Source organism: Delphinapterus leucas, unplaced genomic scaffold (assembly GCF_059928025.1).
Source record: "Delphinapterus leucas isolate spDelLeu-1000000601 "Yukka" unplaced genomic scaffold, BTC_Dleu_Yukka2 spDelLeu_asBTCV2_sq57, whole genome shotgun sequence".
In the NCBI taxonomy this organism is placed as follows: Eukaryota; Metazoa; Chordata; class Mammalia; order Artiodactyla; family Monodontidae; genus Delphinapterus; species Delphinapterus leucas.
The window spans coordinates 2,786,354-2,799,311 of record NW_028322266.1 but is presented as its reverse complement, the minus strand read 5'-3'; the positions used below and the strand labels follow the sequence as shown (position 1 = coordinate 2,799,311).

General features: G+C 31.7%; 1 protein-coding gene across 1 annotated transcript in view; it reads right to left on the bottom strand.

Moving 5' to 3' along the window:
- LOC149743909 (uncharacterized) overlaps window positions 1-12,958 on the bottom strand; it is a 200,468-nt gene that overhangs the window by 86,105 nt on the left and 101,405 nt on the right. The window lies entirely within an intron of this gene.

Here is a 12,958-nt window from a genome sequence, read left to right as displayed (position 1 = left end):
AGTAAGTTGCTGATACACCATTATATTTATAAAATAAATGTATCAAGTTTTCTGAATATAAGACAAATGTGCAACAATTGATTGAATATCTATATACCAGATATAAGCCATATGGAAAGAAAATGGTAGCATCGACAGCAAAATCAAAAAGCATGAAATATATCCATATTAAATGTACAAGTCCTTTGCATTAAAGACTTTAAAACTTATTTATGTACATTTGAAAAGAACCAAATAAATGCAGGATGATATCCTATTCCTGCAATCAATGATTCAGTATTGTTAAATGTTAATCTGCTCAGATCATTCTAAACATGCAACACAATCACAAACAAAATTACAATCGGTTTTTTTTGTGGATATTGTAAAATACATATTAAAATATGAAGTATAAGTAATGCAAAAGCAATTTAATTAAAAAGAATTAAAGAGTTGGTGATTATTCTAATGACGATCACATTTATTGGAAAATAAATTAGGAAGCTATGTTTTGGATTAAGGATAAGCAAAAAAATCAATGGTACAGATTTGGGAGTCCAGAAACACACTCACACATATATGGACACTTGATATATGACAATAGGGAAAGGATGGCCTGTTCAATAAATAGTGTTTTGTCAATTTGTTAAACATACACACACACACATATATAATAATGTACTAGTTAATATAATACTATATATATTAGAGTAAATATTCAAGTCACAAGCTGAGAAACAATATTTGCAAAACATATAACTGACAAAAACTCATTTCTAGAAAAATATATAAAGTCCCACAAATCAATAAGAAAATACAGAGAATCTCATAAGCAATCGACAGGATGGTTGACGAGGCACTTAAATAAAAAGGACATCCGAATGGCCAATTACTGTATGAAAATATTCCCATTAATCACAAGGGCAATACAAGACATAGTTGCCATGAGGAAAAATAAATAAACAAGATAACACTACACACCCACCAGGTCGCTACAATTAATAGGATTGACAATAAAATATATCACTGATGGAGCTACAATGTGGCAGGTAAAAATGGAAAACTGGCACTATCTATTGTTGACACCCATGCACCAACAATTTTATCCAATTATATGTACCAAATAGAAATGCAGAATATCAATATGTTCATTAAGAGACAAAACAAAAATACACATGGGAGCTTTATCTGTACTTGTTCTAAACTGGAAGCAAATCAAATATCTATCAACAATGTAATGAATAAATCAATTGTAATATATTCCTGTAACATGAAATTATAAATCAAAGTAAATTAATGAACTATTGCTATAAGCAACATCCCTGATGAATCTCATCAACCCATAAGTGGGCTAAAGGAGACCCTCACATACTTGCACGCACACACAAACATACACAACAACCCCCACCATGCACAATGCATACACACACACACAACCAGACAAAACTATCTAAGCTATTAGAAATAAAGGTAATGGTTATTTGGAAGGAGAGGCGGGAGAACATTTTCGAAGTGCTGTTCTATGACCCGTGTGGGTGTTACTTAAGTGTTCTCACTATGTGCAAATTAATTGAACTATATACTTATACTTTGTCCATTTTTGTATATACATTGTATTTCGATTAACACATTTTAAGATAGTGCTATATGGAAGACGTATACATTGTACATGGGTACATTTTTTTCTAATTTAGAATGATATTATACATCCCCTAGAGACAAAGATAAAGCTAGCCAAGAATCTCTGCACACATAAAAGGAAAGGCTTGGTGCAGATGTATCTAGGAATATCTATTGTTTATCTAATGGAGTTGGTATAAAATCATTTTCACACTGAAAAATCATTACTAGATTCTTTAAAATTCAATTTGAGCGGGAAATTTTCAAAGAAAACTTTGAAATACAAAATTGTCATTTTTAAAAGAATTTAATCATATAATATTTCAAACATGCATAAAAGTACATAAAATATAGAGCACCATTTATCTAGATTTATCAGGTATAAATACTTCACAATCGTTGCTGCAAGTGTCGTTTTTGTTTAGAAATAAATGTGGAAGGTGTAACAGGTTCATACGACAAGCCCTTCCTTTCTTTACATAACCAGTGAAAAACTATTGTTCTAATTTTGATATTTATCTTTTCTTTGTTAACTCAACATTCATTTTTTTTTTTTTTTTTGTTTTTTTTTTTTTTTCAACATTCATTTTTACTTTTGTTCATTTTCATTTAAGTAACTCTCATTGTTTCTAGTGTATGACTGCATCAAAATGTAATAGTGCATTCCCTTACTGATGGACAGTAAACTTATTTTTAGTGCTACATATCACATATATACAACTTTAAAAATCACCTAGTACCTAACCAATTAAAATGATAGGTAACATAAATGCTGTGAAATTAAGGCAAACAATTTGTTCTTTTTAAAAATATCAAAGACAATAGAATGATTGATATGAAATTATCACCTGATTTCTATTTATCTGAAATCAGAATGCTGTGATAAGCAATTTATTCATATATGTTTTTAATCATCGTAGATTCTATGTCCATCTACCTTATGGTAATAGATTTTTAAGATATAAACTATCAAGGAGTAAACATATCTACCTTTCTGTTTTATTTCTTGCTTATTTCACATATATCTGAGAGAATATTGGATCTATTTACTCTTTATCATCATTTGCAATCTTATACTATAAGATAACTTCCCAGTAAAATGAAAAGTTTTTATTTCTCACAGAAAGTAGCAGGGCTTTGAAAGTGACTAATGTCAACCTCAAAAAGTAACATAGCCAGTTACTTTACAAGCAAAATGGGTGTAATCTGGAAAGCAGGGAACTGCAGTTCTGGGGCAGGCAAGCTATAGTGAATCATTGGTAAGTGTGAAGAGATAAAAGGAAGGTCAATTTCTACTAGGTTTTAGGAGGAAATTGGGGAAGGTTGTTTTGAATAAAATTTCACTGGAGAAGAACAGGAGTTCGAGGTTGTGGCAGTTTCTTACTGGTGGTTAGCGCATTGTTGCTGGGGCAGGGAGGGATCTTCCTTTTCTGCTTCTTTTTTTAATAGATCTTTATTAGAATATAATTGATTCACAATAGTGTGTTAGCTTCTGTTGGACAACAAAGTGAATCAGCCATATGCATACATATATCCCCATATCCCCTCCCTCTTGAGCCTCCCTCCCACCCTCCCTATCCCACCCCTCTAGGTCGCAAAGCACAATCTCCCTGTGCTCTGCAGCTGCTTCCCACTAGCTATTTTACATTTGGTAGTGTATATATATCAATGCTACTCTCACTTTGCCCCAGCTTCCCCACTCACCCTGTGTCCTCAAGTCCATTCTTTATGTCTACATCTTTATTCCTGCCCTGCCACTAGATTCATCAGTACCATTTTTTTTTTTAGATTCCATATATATGCGTTAGCATACGGTGTTTGTTTTTCTCTTTCTGACTTACTTCACTCTGTATGACAGACTCTAGGTCCATCCACCTCACTATAAATAACTCAATTTCGTTTCTTTTTATGGCTGAGTAATGTTCCTCGTATATATGTGCCACATCTTCTTTATCCATTCATCTGTTGGTGGACATTTAGGTTGCTTCCATGTCCTGGCTATTGTAAATAGAGCTGCAATGAACATTGTGGTACATGTCTCTTTTTGAATTATGGTTTTCTCAGGGTATATGCCCAGTAGTGGGATTGCTGGTCACATGGTAGTTCTATTTTTAGTTTTTAAAGGAACCTCCATACTGTTCTCCATAGTGGCTGTATCAATTTCCATTCCCACCAACAATGCAGGAGTGTACCCTTTTCACCACACCCTTTCCAGCATTTATTGTTTCTAGAGTTTTTGATAATAGCCATTCTGACTGGTGTGAGGTAATACCTCATTGTAGTTTTGACTTGCATTTCTGTAATAATTAGTGATTTTTAGCATCTTTTCATGTGTCTCTTGGCCATTTGTATGTCTTCTTTTGTGAAATATCTATTTAGGTCTTCTGCTTGCAGGATACAAAATTAATGCACAGAAATCTCTGGCATTCCTATACATTAACAACAAAAGCTCAGAAAGAGAAATTAAGGAAACAATCCCATTTACCATCACAACAAAAAGAATAAAATACCTAGGAATAAACCTACCTAAGGAGGCAAAAGACTTGTACTCAAACAATAAAACATTGATGAAAGAAATCAAAGATGACATAAACAGATGGAGAAATATACCATGTTCTTGGATTGGAAGAATCAATATTGTGAAAATGACTATATTACCCAAAGCAAGCTACAGATTCAATGCAATCCCTATCAAACTACCACTGGCATTCTTCACAGAATTAGAATAAAAAATTTTACAATTCGTATGGAAACACAAAAGACACTGAATAGTCAAAGTAATCTTGAGAAAGAAAAGCAGGCCAGAGGAATAAGCCTTCCCAACTTCAAACTATACTACAAATCTACAATAATCAAGACAGTATGGTACTGGCACAAAAACAGAAATATAGATCAATGGTACAGGATAGAAAGCCCAGAGATCAACCCATGCACATATGGTCACATAATTTATGACAAAGGAGGCAAGAACATACAGTGGAGAAAAGATAGCCTCTTCAATAAGTGGTGCTGGGGAAACTGGACAGCTACATGTAAAAGAATGAAATGAGAACACTCCCTAACACCATACACAAAAATAAACTCCAAATGGATTAAAGACCTAAATGTAAGACCAGATACTATAAAACTCTTAGAGGAAAACACAGGAAAAACACTCTTTGACATAAGCTACAGCAAGATCTTTTTTGACCCACCTCCTAGAGTAATGAAAATAAAAATAAACAAATGGGACTTAATGAAACTTAAAAGCTTTTGCACAGCAAAGGAAACCATAAACAAGATGAAAAGACAACCTTCAGGATGGGAGAAAATATTTGCAAATGAAACAATGGACAGAGGATTAATCTCCAATATATGCAAACAGCTCATGGAGCTCAATATCATAAAAACAATCAATCCAGTTAAAAAATGGCCAGAAGACCTAAATAGACATTCATTTCTTTTCTTAAAAGCAGGAGATGAAATTCCCATGTAAAAAATGTCCTCCCTCATACCAGAAGAAAAACAACGTTCTTAACATCATGGATAAAAAGTTGAAGCCCAGAGAATGTTACACAAAGAATTCTATACAAAAAGACCCTTTAAAAATTGCTTCTCTTCCTTCTTCCTTCTGATTATTCAGGCTGGTATGTGCATGAGAGCTTTCCCTTCTAAACTTCCTGATAATGTTTTAAATGAAGTTGTCTTTTATTTATTTTCACACCTTATAAAATTTAGTATAGTATAGAGTAGATTAAAATATTAGAATAAAGGAATGTAAAATAAATAATTCTTTTCCCTGTTTTCTTCACAATGTCTATTTTAGACTGTTCCTAGTCTAGTCTTGCTTTTATTCAAGACAGAGTCAACTTTAGATAATTCCACCGACATACCACATATTTGTTTTCTTCTTGAACGTAAGCTCTCCCATGTTTCTGCTTTTTTGGGGTATTCACTTTTCTTCTGTAATGCCCTCGTGCATGTGATATTAAAAATTAATAAACTTATGTATCTTTTCTCCTGTTAGTCTGCCTCTTATCAGTTTATTTCATAGAGACAGCTGTTGAACCTAGGAGGGTAGAAAGAAAGTCTTTCCTCCCCTACATCAGCTAGGGCTGCCATAACAAAATACCACAGAATGGTAGCTTAAACAACAGGAATTTATTTTCTCAGAGTTCAGAAAGCTGAAAGACCACAGTCAAGGTGCTGACAGCATTGGTGTCTCTCCTTGGCGTGAAGACAGCCACCTCCTTGCTGTGTCCTCACATAGCCTTTTCTTTGTATGCCTGTACCCCTGGAGTCTCTTCCTCTTCTAATAAGGACATAGTCTTATTAGATTAGGGCCCCACCCTTATGATCTCTTTTAACCTTAATTACCTCTTTAAAGACACTATTCCAAATAGTCTCACATTCTACGGTACTAGGGATTAGGGTTTCAACATATGAATTTGGGGGGGGGGACATAATTCAGATCATAACAATACATTATAAAGAAATGGACAAAGAAGGACAGTAATGAACTCGGAAAGTTAGGGAGTGATAATCCATATAAAATGGGAAAGATGTATAGGAATATAAGAATGATATTATTTTACACAGTTTGGTTATAATGTTTTCTGTTTTGCCAAGGTGGGTATGTGTGTGTATACATGTCCATGTCCTTTGCTTTTTTTTTTTTTTTTTTTTTTTTTTGCGGTACGCGGGCCTCTCACTGTTGTGGCCTCTCCCATTGTGGAGCACAGGCTCCAGACGCGCAGGCTCAGCAGCCATGGCTCACGGGCCCAGCCGCTCCGCGGCATGTGGGATCTTCCCGCACCGGGGCACGAACCCGTGTCCCCTGCCTCGGCAGGCGGACTCTCAACCACTGCGCCACCAGGGAAGCCCCCTTTGCATTATTTTTAAAATCAGAAACAAGAGCTGAATTTTTATCGAATGACTTTTCATTCATGTAATATGAGGTTTTATTCTAGATTGCCTATTTTCTTAGTAGTTATAGATATAAATTTAACTATTCACTGAATTTCATTTAATATTTCACTCAACATGTCCTCATCTGTATTTATAGGTGTTTTCATTTTTATAATTTTTGGTTTTATTTTTATGATAAATACTACTTCACAAAATAAATCATTTTCCATCTGCTATTATCAAAAATAGTTTACACAAAATGACAATTGCTTCCTTTACCTATTACTGCATCACAAATCTCCACAGCCTGAAGTGACTTAGAACAACAATTTACTATTTCTCATAATGCTGTGGGTTGTCAGTATGGATAGGTCTTCTGTGGGTCATGCCTGATGTTGCTCATATGGCCATAGTCGCATGATGACTTCACTAGGATTGGAGTGTCTCAGATGGCCTGATTCACAGGTCTGGCAGTTGAGACTGACTGTTGGCTGTGGTACCTCTGTTCATCTCCATCTTCCAGGAGGCTCTTCAGTTCATCTCCAGATGAATTCTGTTTTCTGCCAGGCACTTAGTGACAAATACAATTCTTTGCCTTCTCTCAAAAAACTTACAGTCCAGTTTGGGATAATTATATGTATTTAGATAAATTGTTTTATATGTTATGATAGAAGAATGCATGGTAATATTTTAGCGAAGATAGGAATTTATTTTTTAACTGTTTCACAAAGAAGACACATTTAAAGTGAATTATGAATAATGAGTAGGTTTCCAACAAAGAAACAATGGGCATAAAATTAGTTTTTTTACTTCTTTCCTCTTAAATTTTAGCTTTTCTTGTCATTCTATCATTGGCCTACTTATTTCTACTTCTGAATTCCTTATAATAGGAGCAATTATTGGAATTCAAAACTATAAACCACTGCTAAATGCTAATTATATATATATATACAGACATATAAACAGGTGAATTTATAGACAGAGAGATTTTTTTCCAGCCAGGACCTGCCTATTAAATATAGGTACAATGATATCTATACCAAATCAAACTCCAGAATGTAATAACCTCCACTAGATTTCTGTAAACTTTAGAGGACTTACACAGTGAATAACCTTACTTGCACTAACTTATTCTTTTCTGTTACTTTCTTACTATCTGATATGTATTTTTTTGTTTTTTTGTTTTAATTATCGATGTCTGGGGGTCAACCCATCTTGAGCCTTTTATTTAAAAGAATCATTGTTCAATTAATTTCCATAAGTTTGTATTTAGCTTAATATTATATCAAGTTATTAATACCTAATCATGGTTTTGAATACTAAACAAAGTATTTCAGGTAATAAGTAAACTTTAAAAGTTGCCAGATGCACAGTCAATATGATTAAATTAAGTATATTTCTGAATAGTAGCATCAAACAATTTAGAAGTAAAATTTTAAATACCATTAATAACATCAAAAATATAAAATCAGCAGAATACATTTCAGAAGATTTCTAAAACCTACAATAAAGGGTACAAACATTGCTGTAAAAACATTAAAGAAGTTCTAAATAATTGAACAGATACCAAATTTGTGAAAACATTGTAAAAGTATCAATTTTCCTCATATTCTTATATAGTCACTAAAATCTCAATGAAAATGTCTAAGATTTTTTTAACTTTTGTAGAAAGTGAGAAGGTGATTCTAAGATTTAGTTTGAAATGCAAAGAACCTACTGTAGTCAATATATTCTTGAGGAAGAATAAAATTGGAGGACATACATCCCAGATTTGACAAATTACTGAAAAAGCTAGTTATTAGCATCATAGTGTACTGGCATAAGAATAGACAAACAATATCAATAGTACTAAAATAGATCCATATATTTGGGCACTTGACTTATATCGAAGATTAAAGAGGTGAAATTATGTTGAAGCAATAAATTAATGAAAGATAATTGAATCAAGTAATTTTATCTCTATAATGGTAAAAAATAAATAAAACTTGACAACTATCTTATACCATTCAATGAAATTGACAAAACTTAGTTCATAGGCATAACTGTGAAAAGAAATCTAAAGTCTCTATAAGAAAACACAGAGGGATATCTATATGACCCTGCAATAGGTAAAGATCTCTAATATAGGAATCAAAAACACTGAAGAACTAGTCCTAAAACAAAAAATTAAAAATTGGCTTTATAATAAAGATTTTTTCCTTTGCCAATAAACCTCATGAAGAAAGTGAAAACACCAAAGAAATAGTAGAAGAAAATATATATTTGTTATATGTATGTGCTGTAGGACTCATATTCAGAATATAGAAAAGACTTCTCCAAATCAATAAGGAAAAAAATAAAAATAATGGGAAATGTCCCTTGAAAAGAATTTTCATATAAATTATATTTAAATAGCTAATAAGCGTAATAAATATAGTCAACATCACTATTCATCAGGAAAACACAAATTAAAAATACAAAGAAATACTGTTACATAAATACAAATTAAAAGTACAAATAAATACAGCTACTAGGACAACTATAATTAACTAAGAAAGAAACTACCAAATGTGTGGAATAGGTGGAAAAATTGAATACATGGCTGGTAGGGATGTAAAATTATAAAACTGCTTCAGGATAGCTGGCCATTTCCATTATTTCCACTCCTAAATGTATACACAAGAGAAGTGAGTCCACACAAAGACAAAAATATTGATAACATATTTATTCATAATAATAAGCATCTGGGAAAAACCCATATGCTTAACAATAGAGAATGGGTAAATTGTGGTAAATCTTATGAAGGAATATTACAGAGAAGTACAAAAGAATACACTTCGAATATATACAACATGAATAAACCTAACAGACATAGTACTGAGTGAAATCAACTCAAGACAAAAGTAGTAACTGCTATATGATTCCATTTATGGCAAGTTCTAGGATAATCAAATCTAATTGATGAGGAGAGAATTCAGAATAGTAGTTAAATCTAGGGGCTAGTTTAGACTGAGAAAGGGCAGGGAAGTGCCTTCATGGGTGCTGAAACAGTTCTGTATCTTGTTCTGGGTTGTGATTACATGGGAGAATACACATGTAAACATCATCATGCTGTATTTGTAGATTTAGTTCACTTCATTCATTTTACCATATGTATTTTGCCCCTTGATTTTCATAAGACAAGTAAATACTTACATATGTGGAAAATGTATCTCAGGCAACTACTGTTATAAACAAACTCATTTTTTCCCCGAAGAAATGTAATTTTCAAAACGAAGAAATAGTCTGATTTCTTCATTATCAAAACAATAAATCCTTATTCTTGTCCCTAACAATTGATATAAAATTTGTTCATCTTGTTGCTAATAATCAATTTGGAGATAATATTATATAATAGAAATGGTATCGTGTATAGTCTCCTAGAGAATTTGCTATATGAATGCTGGCAGAAGGGTGGACTTAAGTATGTTAAAAATATGAAGAAAATAATCAAGAGTATTTCCACAATGATATTTGAACACTAAAGAGTAGCCAGATGATCTAGAACTTTAAGTAGTTATGCCAATTCAAAGTTATGTTCAAAGAGAAATACACAGTTAAGCAAGTCAAGTTCATTATCAGAAAACAGCCTGTCTGTTCAGACATAGCATGTAGTTTCACACATTTCTGTTTCACCTTTTGAAAATTTCAGTCATTAATAGAGTCTTCTCAAAAAGCTTTAATCCATTGTGAGATTCTTTTCCTGATAAAAAGAGTATCATAATTACAAACTTTGATGTGGAAATTAAAAAAGCACATGGCAGACATAGTTCCAAAGTGTGTCTTCTAATTAGTCATTAGGGATGTTTTGGCTAATATTTCCTCACTAATGGCCTGTCTTTCTACAAAGTTTCAGACTTTATGGAAGGAACTCTTCCCCATAATGAGAACCTGCCAGCACATTAGTAGTATTTACCCTATCCTTTTAGAAATTCATAATTAATACATATATTGTCCTCTACATTTAATTGTTTCATTCTTTATGTAATATTAAAGAAACCCAAAGGATAATTATTTTACTTATAATTTTTTAAAATAGGGAAACTGAGGGTCACAGAGGTCAAAAGTTCAGGATTACAGTTAATAGGAAGTGGCAGTAAGGCTTGAAATCGTTTAGATTATGTTTCCAGAAGCTAAGTTTTATGGGAATGAGAAGATATTGTTGCTAAATTTTCTCAAATCATTATGGAATGTTAAAAGACAGTCTTATATATCAATTTTCCACCATAAGCCTGTGAATCAGTTCTCACCATGCTGAGCAAAAGAATTGATTTAGGGTCAAAAGTCACAGATTGGATGTGACCTATATTTTTCATTTGAGTTCTTTAGTTACTGTCTCATTTATTGTGATCATCTACCATGAAAGATATTAAATTTGTTCTTGAAGTACTAACGATAACCCCTGAAAGGTGCTGTTATAATTTAAGCAGTGTTTTAATATTCATAGAAGGAATAAGTGATATGTAGCAAGAGAAGAAAGGCACCTTCGCTGTGAAGGATCTTACTTATTGTCTCAAATTACATTATTTAAGAGACAAGACTATAAATCACACAGAGGGAGGCTAATGAAATTTACCAATCCACATTTTTTTTTGGAGCACTTGACTTAACTATATTGAGGTTAATTCTGAAATAAAAAGAATTTACTATCTAGTACACCGATTAATAAAAAAAATCACAGTCTAATGATGACAATTAAATACTGAATGCAAAAAGAAGAAATACAGTGTTATTTTGAGTAAGGTGATAGAGGTGTTAAGAAAAAATCAAATGGAAAGAATTAATGATTTTTTACTGTTCTGTAACACTGAAATTGTGCTAAGTGCTTAAATACCAACATTAACAAAGTTTTCTTTCACCAAATTAAAGATTTTCAAAGATACTGATAGTGACAAAATACTAAAATAATAATAGTAATAATAATGATCTTAATATTATTTCAATGTCAAATAAAACACAATATTATTCATTTAAAATCATGCTCAACTACTAATGTATGTTCTATTCTCCATGTTTCTATATCTTATTACCTGAACATGAAATAAACATTTAATATTTAATACAAGACAAAAATTGGTATTTTGGACTTAAGGAACAAAAGCTAAGACATGGAAATTTAAAACCGTGTATACTATTAGAACTTAGTATTAAGACATTAATTGATTTGACTTTATTTATATGATTTTTTTATTTCCAAAAAGCCAAAAATTAAATTAAGAAAATATTTTAATTGAATGTAATCATAAATACATATGAATATATTGAATTATTTATAACTTGAATTGAAAGTTAGGAACATCATAAATTACTTAAATATATATTCATGTCTGTCTGAATGAGCTTTTGCAAAAAATTATACTTCATGGATTTAGCTGTATTATTTTCTTAAAGGGGTTTATTTTTAAAAACGTATTTTCACAGTGCTTGAATTTTCTCTCCAATTGTTTTACATCTATCTCATTTATCTTGAAGAATATTGGGAACAAGTCAAAACTGGAAATGCTTTATACTTTTTCATTACACATTTATATTTAACCTTATACATTATTCACTAATTCTACGCAATAAAGTCTATTAAAGTGACATGAACAGGGTACAAACATCTGTCAACTTACTTGGGTGATAGATATCATTCCTGCACTACTGCTGGGAGCTTTTATATCCCAGCCCTTCTAAATCAATCTCTCTCTCAACTCTCTCTCTTTCATTCTCTTTTGCACATATAACACATAAAATTCTTAATCTTCCCTTCCATTCACACATAAACTAAATTTGATCAACAAACCTAGTTGTACCTTTTGTATATTAAAAAAAAATCTTAATAAGATCATTTTATTGGCATGTGCTTTCATAAGCTTAACCTTAATTTTCATGAAGCAAATTTTAAAATGTAAAACGAATTTTAAAAACTCAAAAATGGGAAAATATAAGAACTTTCTCTAAAGGGATCTGCTTATTTTGTTAATAACTGGATCTTTGTAATAGCTGTTTAATCTTCTGCTAAGCACTTATTATGATTTGTATTTACTTACCTTTAATATTGTTTTTCCTATTTTCTCCCAGAATTGTGAGCTCAATGAGAGCAGGAATTTTTTTTTTTGGCTTTTTAATCACCATAATTCCATTATCTAGAACAGTGATTGACAAATAGTAGGCACTTTGGAAATCATTGACCAGATAACAGGAAATAGCTAATAATTATTTGTTGGATAATAAGTAAACACACAAATAAACCTAAAATTAGAACTGGAATTCCTACTAAAATATAATCTATAGAAACTAAGGAACTCTCTTTTGAAAATTGTCTTGAGTAACATTGAAAATTTAGAATTTGAAAGACCTATCTTTTTTTTCTGTCATTACAAATCTGAATTGATATTCTGAAATAAATATGGATCTATCATTTACATATTCTTAAACTTGCTGAAGTTAATTTAAAGAGCTTTCTGTGTTT